The 16,064-nt window shown below is 35.5% G+C and overlaps 1 long non-coding RNA gene across 1 annotated transcript; it reads left to right on the top strand.

Moving 5' to 3' along the window:
- The first annotated feature begins 7,641 nt into the window (after positions 1–7,641).
- Positions 7,642–13,536, top strand: LOC120309472. The gene is made up of 3 exons (XR_005557097.1): positions 7,642–7,693; positions 8,819–9,001; positions 9,958–13,536. It is a non-coding gene; the product is annotated as an uncharacterized LOC120309472 (long non-coding RNA).
- The last annotated feature ends 2,528 nt before the right edge of the window (positions 13,537–16,064 follow it).

The following is a 16,064-nucleotide window of genomic DNA, read 5'->3' as shown; positions in this document are numbered from 1 at the left end:
GCCAGTGAATAAGAAACCAATTATGTAGGAACTTATGATTTGAGATCTGCAAAGTAGGAAAAGAAATGGAACAAGGTAGATCAAGGTAGATCAAGAATATCCACTGTTTAAGGGCTTCTGGTTTGCGATCACGGTGCAGGCGGACATTTAGGACGATTGCTCTCTCCACTGTCCAGTTTTTTTCAGGAAACCCTGAAGAGGGTCAGAAGTCACCCTGGAGGGGCAACAAGCGTGAAGAGGACCCCCAAGTGATTGTGGAAGGGCGGCAGCCCTTCTGTTTGATCCTGGGAAGCTCTTCTAACTGATGGGGAAAAGATCGGCCATCAAATATGGCCCATCAATGAGCTGCTACCAGCTGAGGCCAAAATTACTAACAAGCACTTTGAAAGCAACGTGGAGGAATTGGGTGAGATTTTATCTTCTCTATATGCCAAGTAACTTTCCTGTCAAAAGCTTTTTGAAAGTCTTCCCCCTGTGAGGAGAGAGGGAAGGGAATTCCCCCTCCTCTAAAATGGCGGTGTTTAACTACCTGGGGAAACAAAGTCTTGAAAAGAACAACTTAATATAATTGGATTTACATTTACATTTCTTTTTGGATTTTGGGGACCCAAAAAGTTCCTACTCTTATGGGGAATTGCTATTTTATTTACTTGTAAAAAAGAAGAAAAAGAACTTAAATTGGATAAAAACCTAGCCCGGGATTTGGAAAAGACTTTCAATGCTATCGGGGACATCTTATGGCAAAGCTCAGTACAACAATCTATTATTTTTATTATTCTTGACAAGCGACTTGCTCACAGCCCAGATTTGACCTTGGTATTATCTAAGAGAGACTATAAGCTGAGAGAACAGTGGGCAGTGAAATTGGTTTCTAGGAACTGTGGAAGTGAACACTCACTGACTCTTGTTTAATAAATAGCCTCCACTAAAGGACCATCTATAACTATATCAGAAATGGAGGAGGACCAGCAACAAATGTCACCTAATTACAAACTTATACTTGAAAAAATTCTGGAAGCCACCGAGATAATTAAATCTAGACTGAAAGACCAAGGCGTCAGCTTAAATCTACAAAGTGAAACCCTGATTGCAACTAAAGAACCTACAACTCAAAAAACAACAGAAGTGGAAGTAAGTAATACCAAGAAAGAGGGTGTTAAAGATCAACAAGTACAGCTTACTGAAAACTTAGACAATCAAACAACAACTATAAAATTTGACATGACTTTCTACTTAATCCAGAAGAAACCTGAGGAAGAAGAAGACCAGATCAAATTGAAGACAACTATGCTAGAGCAAATATGGGGATCTGAGCCACCAGGATGACAACTTAATGATTATAAATGGGCCTCTAGAAAATTGACAACTAGATGGTCTCCTTTAATTCAAGTAACATGCACAAGAATGAAGGGAGATCTACCTGATGATCTAAAAGCATTGGTATGGAAGCCTGCTTGGCATAGAAAAAAGAAAGCTAGAGTTAGGTTTAAAAAATGGGGTCTTTTGATTTATTAGAGAGGATCCTAAAGTATCAGCTAATGGGCTAGAGGGATATTTTGACATGAAGGGAAATTTGATTATTAGATTTAAATATTGTTGGAAAATAATAAAAAATAAGGGATTAATTGGTTTAATATTGAGGATTTAGACTTATAAGGGAAATGAAAATTTACTATTAGGAAATAGCTTTGAATTATTGTTTAGCCCAGATAATACAGATGATGGATTTGAGATAATAAGATACTCCATTATTAAGTGGTGATGTACTAGGATGAGAAATAGAAAATAATTATGAAATAAAATAAGAATATATTTAAGTAAGTAATATGTGTATTTTAGATATTATAACTTTTATGTAGTGAAATAAAGGAAATTTGGGTTACCCAAAACTTAAATACTATAGATATTAAAGGTTAAATTGGAATACTTCAATTAAAAATTAGGTAAAACTTAAAAACAGGATATGGATATGTATAAGCAAAAACATATTGATAAATGTTTCAACTGAGTTTGATGTAATTAGAAATTTACTAGCTTAAATATGATATAGCAAATGTTAAATAGAGAAGAAATTTTTGATGATGTAACCTGAGATATGTACTAAAGATTTTGTTATTGAACTATTCACTAACCCAATCACCACGCTGCTTTCCAAATACTCAAATGTAAAACTGGAAAACCAATAAAAATTTGTTACAAAAAAGAAAATCCACTGTTTAAGGGAGGGAAATAGTATCAAATGAACCAGGCACCTCCAAATGTAGAGCTACATTTAATCTTCAGGTCATCTTTAGAATCTCTCCCTAAATATGTGATTATTACTGAGAATTTAGGTAAAGAAGAAACTGGAGACTTCTGGAGTTGGAGAAAATACAATTTAAAAAATTTCCTCTCAGGAGGTAATAATATACATTTTAACATTATTTAGGTACTATTATCTCCAAAATGGGCTGGACCTGCAAAGATGAAGATGGATATGCAAAAAGTTGTCTTTTCAAGGATTTCTTGGCTCAGGAGTGAACTATGCTGATAATTCAAGCCAGGGCATGGGTGGGTTATAAAACTCCTTTTATTCATGAACATTGTTGGGAAAGGGATGCATAGTTTTTCTAAATAGCCACATATGCCATGATGCAAATATGAACAAGACACCTCAAAGCTCATGTGTTTGCTGGCCTTGTGAAGAGCCCAATTTATGTATTGCCATAAATGTGTCTGTCCTGCACAGCTGTCAAACATGTGGCTTGTGCATCTGTTGTGGGTTGGAGTTAGCTCATGCATCCCAATCACACATGAAATGAAGGGAAACTGTCTGAACTCCTGTAAAATATTTCTTAATTCTAAAAATCACAGCTCAGCTATTGATTTAATGAGAAATCATTATCTAGAGCATTCAAATGATGAAATTTCAATGTAGCATATATAAAGGCTTTATAAAGTTCTGAAGTAGGATTTAAAAGTTTGTTAACCTTTTTCCCAAATTACTGTTGATTTTTTTCTTCCATGAAGCTTATGCTGTAATCAGATCCCAAGTGTCACTCTAAAAATTATCAATAAATTTTCTAATTATTATATGTAAAGCCTCCCAATTCAGCTATTTTATGTTTGGGATTTCAGGTCAACTCTGGTGCCTGAAGGGGAAATATATCAGTCCAGAGTGGCTTGAGACATATAATTATCAGTTTTGAATTGAATCCTTAGAGACATAAAAATACAAATGTCCACAAAATTCACATACACAAAGTCAGTATAAAATACAAATATGAAACTTTATTTGCCATTTTGAGCAAACAGAAGCACTCTTCTTATATATAATATGGGTATCAATCAGTTTTTTCTTATTTTTTAGCTATACTATTGATTTTTTAAAATCTTTGTTCGATGTGATAGAACTGTACATGGAGATTGCAGACTAAGTCTCTAGTATTTTTAGATAAGGCCATGAAGTTAGTTAGGTGCTATCAAGTGAGCTTTAGGTTCCTGATGAATGCATGAACAACTGCTGCTAATGCCTGGTGTCCTGGGAATTCTAGAATCCAACACATCCGGAGAATAACAGCTACTGTAGACAAAACTATGCTAAATAAATCACTACACTGATCTCTTATAAGACCAGTAGAGTAAGATAGAGTTGTGCTATTTATAACCTGACAAGACCTCACCATTATATACAGGAAGAAGATATAATTGTTAACCTGTTAAGATACCTGTCTCAATCAGTACATTATCTCTCCTTCTTTTGTTCCAGTTGGATTGATGGACGACCACTCCAATTTCAATCACAGCTGTTAGAAGAGACCAACTCTTTAGTATTGGCCTAACGCATAATTCAAAGAAGTAGTAGAGTCAAAACTAGGATGCCTTGGATCACATGTGACTATTACATGTATTTTTAATTAGTTCCCCTGTGCAAGTCAGAGACGGTGATTGCTTCTGCAGCGTGGAAAATCAGGACAAGCAATCTGGCAATTGCAATCCTAATAGTAAAGCTTCATTTGGAGAAAAAAGCTCCAGGAAACAAAGAGTACAATGGATTGGCTACTTGAAAAGGACTTTCAAAGATAGAAAGGACATCCTAAATTATGATGCAAAATATCCTGTAATTTCCCTTCCCCCTGGTTCATCCTCTGTTAAATTGGGTATTTTGATCTGAAGATTCATTGGAAGAACCAGAAGAAGTAAGCAAGAGGATGCAGATGGTGTATCTTTGTCCCTGTTAAATAGTGAATAAATAGTTATTCAGTCCACAAAGGTAGAGACCCTGATCAGCAACAATTTTTCATGGAGTGGCCTCTCAAGTTCTTTTTTGAGAACTACACCCACTCACTGCTGACCTCTAAAGTAGTCATAGGCATGACTCCAAAGACCTTTATTCCTTCTGAATAACCTCACACATTGGCTAAAGGGCACTGATTTCATTTTGAAAATTCCATCTGGGATCTCATAGACATTCTTTTTTAAAATGAGAGATTTTTATGGCCTGATTCAGAATTTCTGATTCAGAATTTCATACCACTAATGTATGAGAGCCAATTATATGAACTTTTAATCCTGTTCTCATAATAAAAGAAAAGAGACGTTATGGCCTCAGGTTGAATCATGTGGGAAGGGATATATGACATATGGAAAACAAGCTTATTTGTCTATTTAGCTCTGTACTCTGACTTCCCTTGAATTCCAAAGGAGTGATCCAGTTCTGTCATGAATAGGATTTAGTAACTTGCTGTGTTACTTAAGTATTGTCCCATAATATGATCCTTTATATTCATCTGATCCTTGTTATTTCTTCATTTTTCCGTCGTTTCTGCATAAAAGACTTTGGCAGAAAAATCTATGCCAGCTAGGACCTTTGAAGTTCACGCCCCTGTCATTGAAAGAAACTCAAATGCCAGACAGGTAGCCAGTGATGGGAACAGCAACGAACTGCTGATGTAGCTGAGGCTACATGTGTGTATTGCTGTTCTATTTTAAGTAAAGTAATACCCATGGCTACATAAAAGGGCAGGAGCATATGACCATTAACATCGAGGGATAAACTTATCTATGTAGATGAACTAGGTCTTCTGTAGTTAATTAGCTCTCTAAGCAGAACTCAGATCAAATTTCTTCTCAATTGAAAGTTTTATAGAATTTCCAGTCAAATATATTAACAATCTCAAGCAGTTTGGTATTAACTCAGACCGTTGTCTGAGGAGCCAGGGCAACAGGTATTTTGCAAGTGCCTTTAAGTCTACAGAGAATTTAAAAAGTTGTTAGAAAATTGTAAATGTTAATATAGTAGTTGAAGGATATCATTAAATATGTACCTAGAGAGTAATGATATTATCTATATTTAAAAATACCTATAATTGTAAATAAAATGGAAACATCAGTTTTATCCTAGTCTCATAACACATATTTCTGGAGGTGATTTCAAGGATACCTTTCAAAGACAAATCTGGCCTTCAGCCCAGGATGTTAGAAGAACCCATCCTTGCTCTACATCAGGGAAATAGGTATATAGGTGATTGGTGGGGGTAGCTATCCAAAAGGTCTAGATCAGGGGTTCTCAACCTTGGCAACTTTAAGACTTGTGGACTTCAACTCCCAGAATTCCTCAGCCAGCTTTGCTGGCTGAGGAATTCTGGGAGTTGAAGTCCACAAGTCTTAAAGTTGCCAAGGTTGAGAACCCCTGGTCTAGATGGCAACCATGATTGAAGACCTCCCCTTTTTATATGCATTGCAACTTATGTCAAAATGGTGCTGATATTTAATAATATGGGAGTAGCTGCCTCTTGTCCCCTGCAGATTCTTCTATTCTATATGCTAATAAAGAAGCTATTATTTTTTACAGAAGTTCTCATAGACAAATTTTTGAAAAGACAATATAAAAAATAAAGTTTGTTCTTTAAACTAACAAAATTACTTTGATTTCTACTGGAAGAAGGATTAACTCGATTGGGAAGTTATTGGGCTAGCTAGTCTATTGAATGCCTACACTTTTAAATCCCAATAGAGATTTACCTACTGAGGACTGCATGTTCTGGTATGGAATGTATTGTTAATATTTGACCAGATTTTTTTTAGTTTTTTTTATATTGCTTGTATGCGTGTGTATGTGCGTGTGCGCATGCGCGCACGAACACACACACACACACACAAACACAGAATAAACTTGTAAGGGAGTTGTTGTGTCATTCCCCCCTTTTTTCCTGTCAATAGGAGTCTCTGTAAATTAGAATCTTATTCTCAGTGGTCTTTCCTGTATAAAATGTAAAATAAATAAATATTGTATGGTTGTATAAGCTTTTGAGATCTGCAAGGCCTTCTCGTCAATTATTAAACATGACCAAAGATGACATTTCTAACTATTGTACTTGCCTTTAAAAGAGAAAGTGTGTGAGAGAAAGGATATCCCGCTGTAATGAAGTTTTCAAGCATCAATGATGGCATTCTTACCATCTTCAAAGTCCTTTGCATAGCATCCCATTATGGGAGAAGGAGACAAATGACAAGTCATTTCTATATGGAGAAATGCGATTTCCCCATATAGAAATGACTTGCCATTTGTCTCCTTTTTCAACAAATTTTAAAGAGAAATTCATATGATATTCAACTGCTGGCAAAGCTATCTTGTACTGAACATCCTCCTTTTTAAGAATAGAAATGGAAGATCTGGATGCACGTTATAATTCAGAGACAAAAAAAACCAAAAGATTAAAAAACAGCTCTAGTCAAAGTTGTTATAGGAAGGTTCACTAAGCCATCCCAGTTAGCAGATAAAATATAAGCAGACAGCTTAAATATTGCAATGACTAAAGACTTACTGGTCTGAGAAGATTTCCTGAACTTTAAAAAATTAATGGCTGCAAATCTTTTGTTTGGATAGCATTCCATGTATTGAACCATTTATTGAATTGTTTGCTGAGCTATTTTGCTATTGTTAGTGACATCCTAAATTGCCAGCTTCTCTCTCTCTCTCTCTCTCTCTCTCTCTCTCTCTCTCTCTCTCTCTCTCTCTCTCTCTCTCTCTCTCTCTCTCTCTCATTCTCTCTCTCTCTCTCTCTCTCTCCCTCCCTCCCTCCCTCCCTCCCTCCCTCCCTTCCTCTCTCCAGAAATAGAGTAGGATTGCTCTCTTTCTGCTCTCTCACCAGCTGGTAGATATAAATTATATATTAAACTGTATTTGCAATGGATCACTGCAAGTGACAAGTAGTTTTCAGAAAGCTTTGTCACCGCAATGAAGTGTGTGCCTTTAGTACAGTGGTTAATACAAGTCCTTATTCATATTGTCCAAGTCTTCAAAAAACGTAATTCAGAAAAATGGGCAGCACTTTAATAGAGCTAATCTCTTGTTCTGATTCAGGCTTCAAGATCAGCCGCCTGTAAATAAGTAAAATAAATAAATAAATAAATAAAGAGGAGGGGAGGTGTAAAAGGGATTTAGGGCTGTTAATCTTTCCATAGTGGGGATATCTAGCTCTTTAGTCTCCCCTCTTTGTTGACAGAAGTGGCTTCTATTGTGCCAGCTCCAGTAGCTCAGAAGCCGGCTCCTTTTGAAGGGGCTGCTATCGCCACTCTGCATGTGTGCCACCCTCGCCCTGCACTGGGAAGATAGGCTGGCCACATCAGTGGAGAAAAAGATAGAATTTCTGTGTCACTCCACAGCCTAGGCTGAATTCAGAGCCTGTAAGTAGTGCAGAGCAAGTGAATGGTAAGAGATGACAATGCCTTGTGCTACATGCTCAATGCCTCCTCTTGCTCTTATTTGACTTTGTGTGCTTCACTGATTTTATTATGACAGCCTGAATACTGAGGAGGGAATTAAACTGTTAAGCAGGCATCAGAGGCTGTCTAATGTTTAATGCAAGAGTCGGAGCATGTAAGAACTGATAATGAATACAAACAGGGCGACATCTTATTTGCTGTGGTTTTATTAGGATGACTTGAGAGCTTGACATCCATTGCTATCACTTTTCCTCTTCTAGGTTGGGTGGGTGCATTGTGCATTTGTGCATTTGTGGGTGCATGTGTGTGTGTGGGGTGAGGTTTTATTGAGAGGCTGGTCTTGGGAGGGGGGGGTTATATTTCCTCAAGCACAGGTGACAAACGTGCCTAAATGTGATGTGAATTAAAGGCGGCTGTAGGAGATTGTAATACTTGGAAATCATCACCTATAATAATTATGTATAGATAGGAGGTAGTCATGGCTGTTAAAAGGTCACCCAGTGAGATGTAATTGTCTTTTTCATACTCCAGTACATTTACTAGGACAGAAGCACGACCATGCTGGCAATAGCAGTAAATATGCCATCTTGAGAATGTAATGATACATGCCAGCACTCTCTACCTCTTGCTGACTGTCCAATTCTTGGTAGGAGCTGGCAAAAAAAGAGGGGAGCTTAAAATGTGGGGGGGGGAGAGACCCAAATCATCCTTTTTTTAAACTCTAAATTATCTATGTCTGTCTGTCTATCTATCTATCTATCATACATACATCTCTTCAACTTAACTTATACAAGACAGGGAATCTACACGGGACATGGTAGAATTGTATGGCAGAGACACTGCCATTCATATATGTCAATACTGTTAAAAAAGGAGCTGATGGGAGGCTGCTGCTTAGAGAGAAATATTTGGGCCATTTGAGAGTTATAGGTAAAGAGACGGTGCCTCTCTGCAATTGTGGAGGCTCCCACAGATAGTGTTTACCCCTTCACTTTAACAAAGCACCCATGGAGTTTAGGAGGACTGAGAGTTACAAGTGAAGTTAACCGATGGACGGGAAAGGAGGGGGGAACCCCTCAAACAATAAAGAATGTTTTGTTTTGTCTTTCAGGCAGTGTGCCTATCTATTATTTTGGCACCACCCAAATGCAAAAGCAAAAGACAACCCCCCCACCCTGTCAAATGAAAAACAATACGAGATGCATATCAACAACATAAAGAAAAATTAATAATGTTTGAAACGGATGATGGCTGTCACAGATGCCTGCTACAGCCCTCACACAGGAAAAGGAAGGTGAGGATGTATTCCAAAGAAGAAAATGAACTGGGAAAGAATGAAAAAAAATGTTGAACAAAGTAGAGTTTAGCCATTAAATTCTTGTCTCTTGTGCAGGATGATGTTAATAATTTTAAATGATCAGTATCCAGCTAAGGTGGGCCTTTGCTCTTTTTGTTATCAGCACTGTATCTTTCTTTCATGGGTGTATAATATTTCTCTGAAGAGTGAGAATTCCTGTTTTTTTAGTATTAATTCAAGCTCTATCCAGTATCCCAATGAAACAGAAGTCCAAAGACATCTTGATGCCTGATTGCAGTGACTAATAAGGCCGAAAATGTAGTTATTTAAGACAACTGCTCATTTTTTTTTAAAAAAAGGGAACTACAATATGTAACAGCCAGCCCTGTTCCTGAAGCATCTTAAACATCCCTTTCTCTTAGAAATCTCCAGAGTGCCAGGCTATACTAGTTATTACCAATTGAATTTTCAATAGCAAACTTACCAAGCCCTAACTTTGACAAATTTTATTTCACATTTGTCAAAGGAAATAAAGCTGACAGCATTACAGGGGCTGTGTACTAAAAGTAGTATCTCAATTCCAACAGTCTGTCCAACCTCTCTGTCCTTAGGGAACCATTAAATCTGGGCCCAATTCACAGCTTTGTTTGAACACAATATATTTTACTCCTTTTCTTTGCACCCCTGATATTTATTTCAGTGTTAAATCTCTTCTTCCCTTCATCTGTTACCTTGTTTTATTTCTGTTTTTGAGAACCTATATTTTTACTAATAAATATTCAGTTCACCATTTCATCCTGTATTTAATATGCCCAATGCATGTTTGCCGTGCTAACTTCTCAACAGATTGAGTGGACATTCCACTGTTGCAGTGCAGTCATAAAATTCAGGAACTTATAAAACCCTACCTTCCCTTTCCTTCCATTAGTTTTTTTTTTTTTTCCTTGCTACAGTATATTTTCCCCACTGGCTTCAACAGTTCAAACAGAACCACAGCTCCTCCCTGTGGTCCTATGAATGGATTACTTCACAGCCACACCAGAGAGTTCCTCAAAAGAATGATCATAATCCTTGTCCGGCTTTGCTCGACAGCACTGGCTGCTTGACCACAGACGGTTCCTGGGTTCCAGGCATGATTTTTACATGCTCCAAAGATGTGGCTAAACAGGGAGTGAATCCATTTGGAGCAAAGCTTTGCCTTGTGCCAAGCGTTAGATAGGGAACCATTGTTATATGTGCTTAGATGTCTTGCGATTTTTGTCTCAGTAAGTCACATGAACCGAGCACGGAGTTCATTTGCTGATATATAGACCTTGTCATTTTAACAGACTTACTGTTCATTTAAAGTAAATTAGAATTATAGTCCACTTCTCCGAAGGCTTAGCATATGACGGGACTGTGCAGTAACACTAAAACACATACAGTATTCATCTTTGATCTATTACATGTCGTCATCTAACAAAGGCTAGGAGAGTTAGAGATATAATAAGGCTTTGATCACAGGAAAACTTACCCCCATTCTGGACTATGGATTATAACATTGATTTTTTTTTTTTTTGCTCTCTCCTTATTTTTACAAAGGGATATTTTCCACAACACCACATTCTTTTATTGAGATAATTACAGCTACTGCAATGCTTGCTTCAGTATATTCTCTTCTGAAAAAAAACAAAACAAAACAAAAACCCTGATTTTTATTTTTAAAATAAGCATTGCAAGTGATTTTTTTTCCTGGCTGAGTTATCACAAAATAGTCAATGAAACAGATCAAAATGGAAGTAGCTGTTTATTTTCTCACCATCAGATATCCTGACAGAATATCTTCAGGAAGGTTATCACTCCTCATGTTGTTGAGGAGAGGGAGGAAATGGCCTTACAGGTACAGAATTGTGTGTGAGTGTGTCTGTGTGTACGAGTGTCTCTATGTGAGTGTCTGTACGTGTGTGTGTGTGTGTGTGTGTGTGTGTGAAAGAATGTGTTTTGTACATGTGCAGATGGATGCTAAATTCAAATACAAATAGAAAATGCCAGTTAGACTTATCACTGAAAGGATCCTGCCCATGATTCAAAATGTGTTCATTTTGTTGAACACAGCATTTATTCATATTCATTTATTAAAGTGTTCTCACTTTTTGTAGGATTTGTTTCTATGATATTTATCCTTTCTAAACCCCACCCACCCAGCCATATATATGCACACTCAGACACCCCAAATTTTTTTCTTCTCTACTTTGTAACAATAGCCTCTGAATGTAAAAACAAAATATCTCCTAAATTGTTTTTTAATGCTTTAAATAAGAAACTGAATGCAATCAGTATTAAAAAAACAGATGTCCTGCCCTAAATATACATGAAAAGAAATAGCAAGCTTATTTAATCCAGACTTTTGTCTATTTTCATCTCCTGTCAAATGTATATGAAATACAAATCTGCAGAATTGTTATACATTGCATAAACATTTAAATGGACATAACACAGCAGATGTGCAAATGCTGATATTTATGATCTGAATAATGAATCAAGAACATGGTTTATTTGTTTTTAACAATACAATGTATCATTTTATCCAGACATTTTAGCAGCCCTAAGTTCACTCTGCATATGTATATAGAACATAAAATCTAAAAAGTTTAATTATGCTTAAAGAACAAAATGTAATAAAATTTGCAAAGTAATAATTGTGGGTTCTTCCAGAATTGTTTTATAAGGTGATAATAATGGATGGAATTAATTAACCAGTGATGTATTTTCAAGCAGGATATTCTTGTATGTTGTTTTAAATTCCTGTGTTCCATATGAAATCATGCAATTTTGCTTTATTATTTACTAAACGAATACATGTAAATAAGTTTTTACTCTTTAAAGATAAGAAGATGCAAATTAGCAAAAGGAAATTATGTTCAGGTGGGTCCTGTGCAAATTTAACCTTGAGTACTGTTAATTCTATGTCACTCCTTGATAGATGCTTAGATTTTCAAATCTCTGGTTAGCAACTTAGCTTAAGACTAATGATTTGGTACCAAGCAAAATGCATTTGACCCAACTATTATTAGGCAACTGCTCCTAAACCTTCATTGCTTTCATTACTAATTAATTCAGGCAGATATTTAACTTAATAAGGTAAGCAAACAAAAAACTTTAAATTTTGTAAACTGTCTCCTAATTAGCTTTTTTGTGTGCACTCATTATCAAGATTAATTACTTATACAAGTGTCAGGCCTTACATTTAGAGTAGTGCACTAGAAAAACACATGCACAATACATTGACCACAGCTGGTTCCTCTGTTCCAGACTTCATTTTGATATGTCACAAAAATGTGGCTAAACAGGAAGAATCAGAATTCTTGAGAGCTATTTTCCTCTTTGAGAGAATATAGAACAGAAAATGAAATAAAAAACACCCAATCCAGAAAAAAATTAGGGAGTATCCACACTTAAAATAGATCTGTTCTAGTTTAAAAATTCGGATAACTACCAAGCCTGTTAACATGATGAACAGAATTTATAGATTTATATCCACATTCTTTCAGATAATGAATAGCTAAACTTAGCCATAAAAAAAATCATAGCTAAAAAATTAAAAAATTAAATTCAAAATTAAAAAATTCAAAATCCATTGCTAGGTAACACTTTAAGGCACAACATTCTCTTGTGATATTTTGGCTGAACCTAATAAAATTATTAGTTAAGTAATATTTTGAAACTTATGTACAGAATCCATTTTATATATAAAAATAGAAAAAGAGATTTATTTATTTTTCTCAAATATTTGAAGGAGGTGAAATTCATTTAGAGTAGAAACTAATTCCAGACCTTTCTTGTTTTATAAGACAATCAGAAATGTTGCACTGCCTGGACATTTCTTAATGCAGAGACTATTAAATGTTTGACATTTAATAAATTATTTGCTTTAAGCTAATGTAATAATTGCTACTACTATTTACAGACAAATTTGAAGATAATCCTTTGATTTTTTTAAAAAAACCTGTTCATTCTTGTTTCCAAGATATCTAATATTAGCAACAAATTGCCCATATTGTTCTTAGTAATTTTTGATAGCATTGCCCTTAAATATGCAAATCAGGATTATATTAATTACATAGCAGGTATATGTTTGTTAAAACCAACCCAGATACATCATGATCATAATCTGATCTTAAATTCCTGACTGTGTCCTGTGTTCACTCAAAATATTCTCTGAAGCTGTGGATTTTATGAAACTTTGAAGACAGCAGTATTATAATTTTGAAACCTGTCCTATAATATCTATCATTTTTTTTCAAAGTGCTTAGTGTGCCTTCTTTGATTTGACATACAAATGTTGAAGTTTGTCACTATCATATCTTTATATTTCCACTACTTGAAAGTGCTGATTCAGGTTTTTTTTCCTAGGTAAAATATATCCTTGAAAGCCAACTGGCTTTCAATGTGTGTCAAAATAATGTATGTCTTAATATTTGGTTTGGCAAATAAAAAGTATATGCACTTTATATGAAGTCTTCTGGGGTTTTTTGGCAGGGGGAAATGGGTCACTTTATACAATAATTGTCTGATTTTAGTTTAAAGTCTCTGTTAAATTTTATTTAATTTAGATATTCGTCCTAAATCAGGCATAATGAGAATATTTAGAATACTGAATATGATATTTCAGATGAAGGACTCAGATATATAATTGGTATACATCTTCCTGTGATAAAAGATTTATTTATAATGTTGGTTTGAATATGAATTGGCCTTTTTAATAGTTTTAGAGCAATGATTCTGTACAAGCCCTTTTGCTTTTAATTCTTTTCTTTCTTAATGGGTGACTGGATAAATTCAGTGGTGGATTTTTTGCGACACTAAAGCAGCAGATAAGTCTATGATGCACTCTAGCTATGTGGTTTAAAAATCCCTTACCATATGTTTTCTCACTGGAATGCCTCATCTTGCAAAATTACAGGAACCGAAGCTTAAAAACACAATTAGGTAATTTTAAAATAAAGTATTAAAGAAATATCACATATTTCCAGATTTTCCTGCTATTTTTTTTCCCAATCTTCTTATAGATTTTTCAGCTTCTTCTGTTGCTTTTGGTGCTAAGAGAACCTGCACTGTGTCTGATTGTTGTCGTAATCATGCTGCACATTTTTTTTTTCTGATTAGGTTACATAGGCTGAGGTTAAATTATAAATGAAAGAATAGCTACCAGAGTACTTGTCATAACAGTGCCTTTTATGTTGCTACAGAAAAATGGGAAAGGAAATGGATGCTCGAAAAGACACTAGGCAAGGTTTTTTCCCCTTAATTTTTCTCCTCTTTTTTTTGTGTGACATAGTATCTGCACAGAAAACTAATGCCATTTGTTACAATGACTTCTGCCAATAAGTTTTTCTGAAACTGCATGGAATATCTGTCCAAAAATGTATGGCAAAAGAATATATAATATATACGCATAACAATATCTACAAAACTTCATGATTTTCTGTCTATGAAATTTATGAACTATTGTTTTTTTTTCTCAGACTTCAAGTCTCATAAAAAATAAAGAGAAAGAAAAAGCATATAGCATGTATTCTTTCAATAATTCTGAATCTACCTTCTAAACAATGGCTATATAGAATGTTGTTTTTCAAAAGAGATATTTTAAATTTGCTCTGTGTTACCATACAGTAATTTAATACTCCAATTCTAATACTAAATCCTGGAAAATATTATTCTTCCTAAATAGTATCTTTTTTAAAAAAAACAATCTGTGACATTGTGGACTTTTAAACATACCATAATTGAGTTCTTTAAAATAACAGCTAAACACAATGATACTTTCAGGAGGAACAAATGTGTTAAACTTTTTCATATGTATGAATGCTATTTAAAAAAAAATATTAGTTTAAAATCTTAAATACATGAATTTAATAAAGAGTGATCTGTAGCAACGAGGAGAAGAAAGACATAATACAGGCTGTTGTTTCATTTTATACAGCAAACATAGCGATGATTTCCAAAACAGAAACATTTTTAATTGCTTCCTCTCCCCTTAATATGAACATGGTTTAGCTTTTCATATGTCATATGTAGCTCAGTGGTTCCCCACACATGAGTAAGAAGAACCTGATAGGAGATCTGAAGCCTTAATTGACATATTCTGCCGTGATTTGACAACAGACTGCTGGATGGCTTCTAAACATTCACAAACAAGGAATCTTTCCTTTGTCATTATGCCTGTGAGCTGTGCTTTTTCGTTTTCTCTTTTTCTTGTTTGGCAACCCTGTAACCTGCCTTAAGGATTCTTATTCCTTCCCCCCCCCCATCATATTTTATTATTTTTTTATTTTTAAATCTTATTGACAGAAATATCAATGTTTCCCAGGATAACAAATCTCCTTTTACAGCCCTTGGTGGAGTTTGGTTAGGGGCTACCTCTGAGCAACACAAACTCGCCCTTGCTGTGTATCTTATAATAATACTTTCACTGTGGTAAAGAATCAGGATACTTCAGAAACAGCCTGAAGCCATACAGCTGATTATTTCACCAAATTTGCATCTTTTCAACAGTAATGGGGATGTCTTTCACAAATGCTCCCAGGCTCTAAATAGATGCTAAGTGGTTGTTTCTAGTTCCTTCTCTCTCTGGAGCCTCCTGAGAGTCAGTTCCCATCCAACCAGCTCTGCCCGCCCCGTGCTTAGCCCTCTGGCAGTTGTGCACTGCTCCTGGCATCTGGCAGAACCCTACAGAAGGGTGTACATTTAGTTAGTTGGCCAAGTAATTCAGGCATGCTTGGGATGTCTAAGAGCGCCTGCTTGCCTGCCTGCTCGAGATAGCAATTATTTTCTCTTTTCCCGAGGAGAAAAAATTAAGTGGCCTCCAGGAAAAGGGAGTTGTCTCAGGTGTCCTTGGCTTCTGAGTTTTATATCCTCTATGTTGTCAGGATGAGATTTGTGTTTCCTACTTAGGGATTTAACACAGTTGGATTCTTCAGCCCAAGGAAATCTGAGGAGTAGGAAGAAAAGACAAGAAAGCGAGGTAGGGCTTGAAAAAGGGATGAGGTGAGAGATAGCAATTGAAGAATTACATATTTTA

The sequence above is a fragment of the Crotalus tigris genome, unplaced genomic scaffold (assembly GCF_016545835.1).
Source record: "Crotalus tigris isolate CLP2741 ecotype Arizona unplaced genomic scaffold, ASM1654583v1 scf7180000017536.10889498, whole genome shotgun sequence".
NCBI lineage: Eukaryota > Metazoa > Chordata > Lepidosauria > Squamata > Viperidae > Crotalus > Crotalus tigris.
Note: the sequence above shows the minus strand (reverse complement) of the source record. Positions and strands in the feature narration are given on the sequence as shown.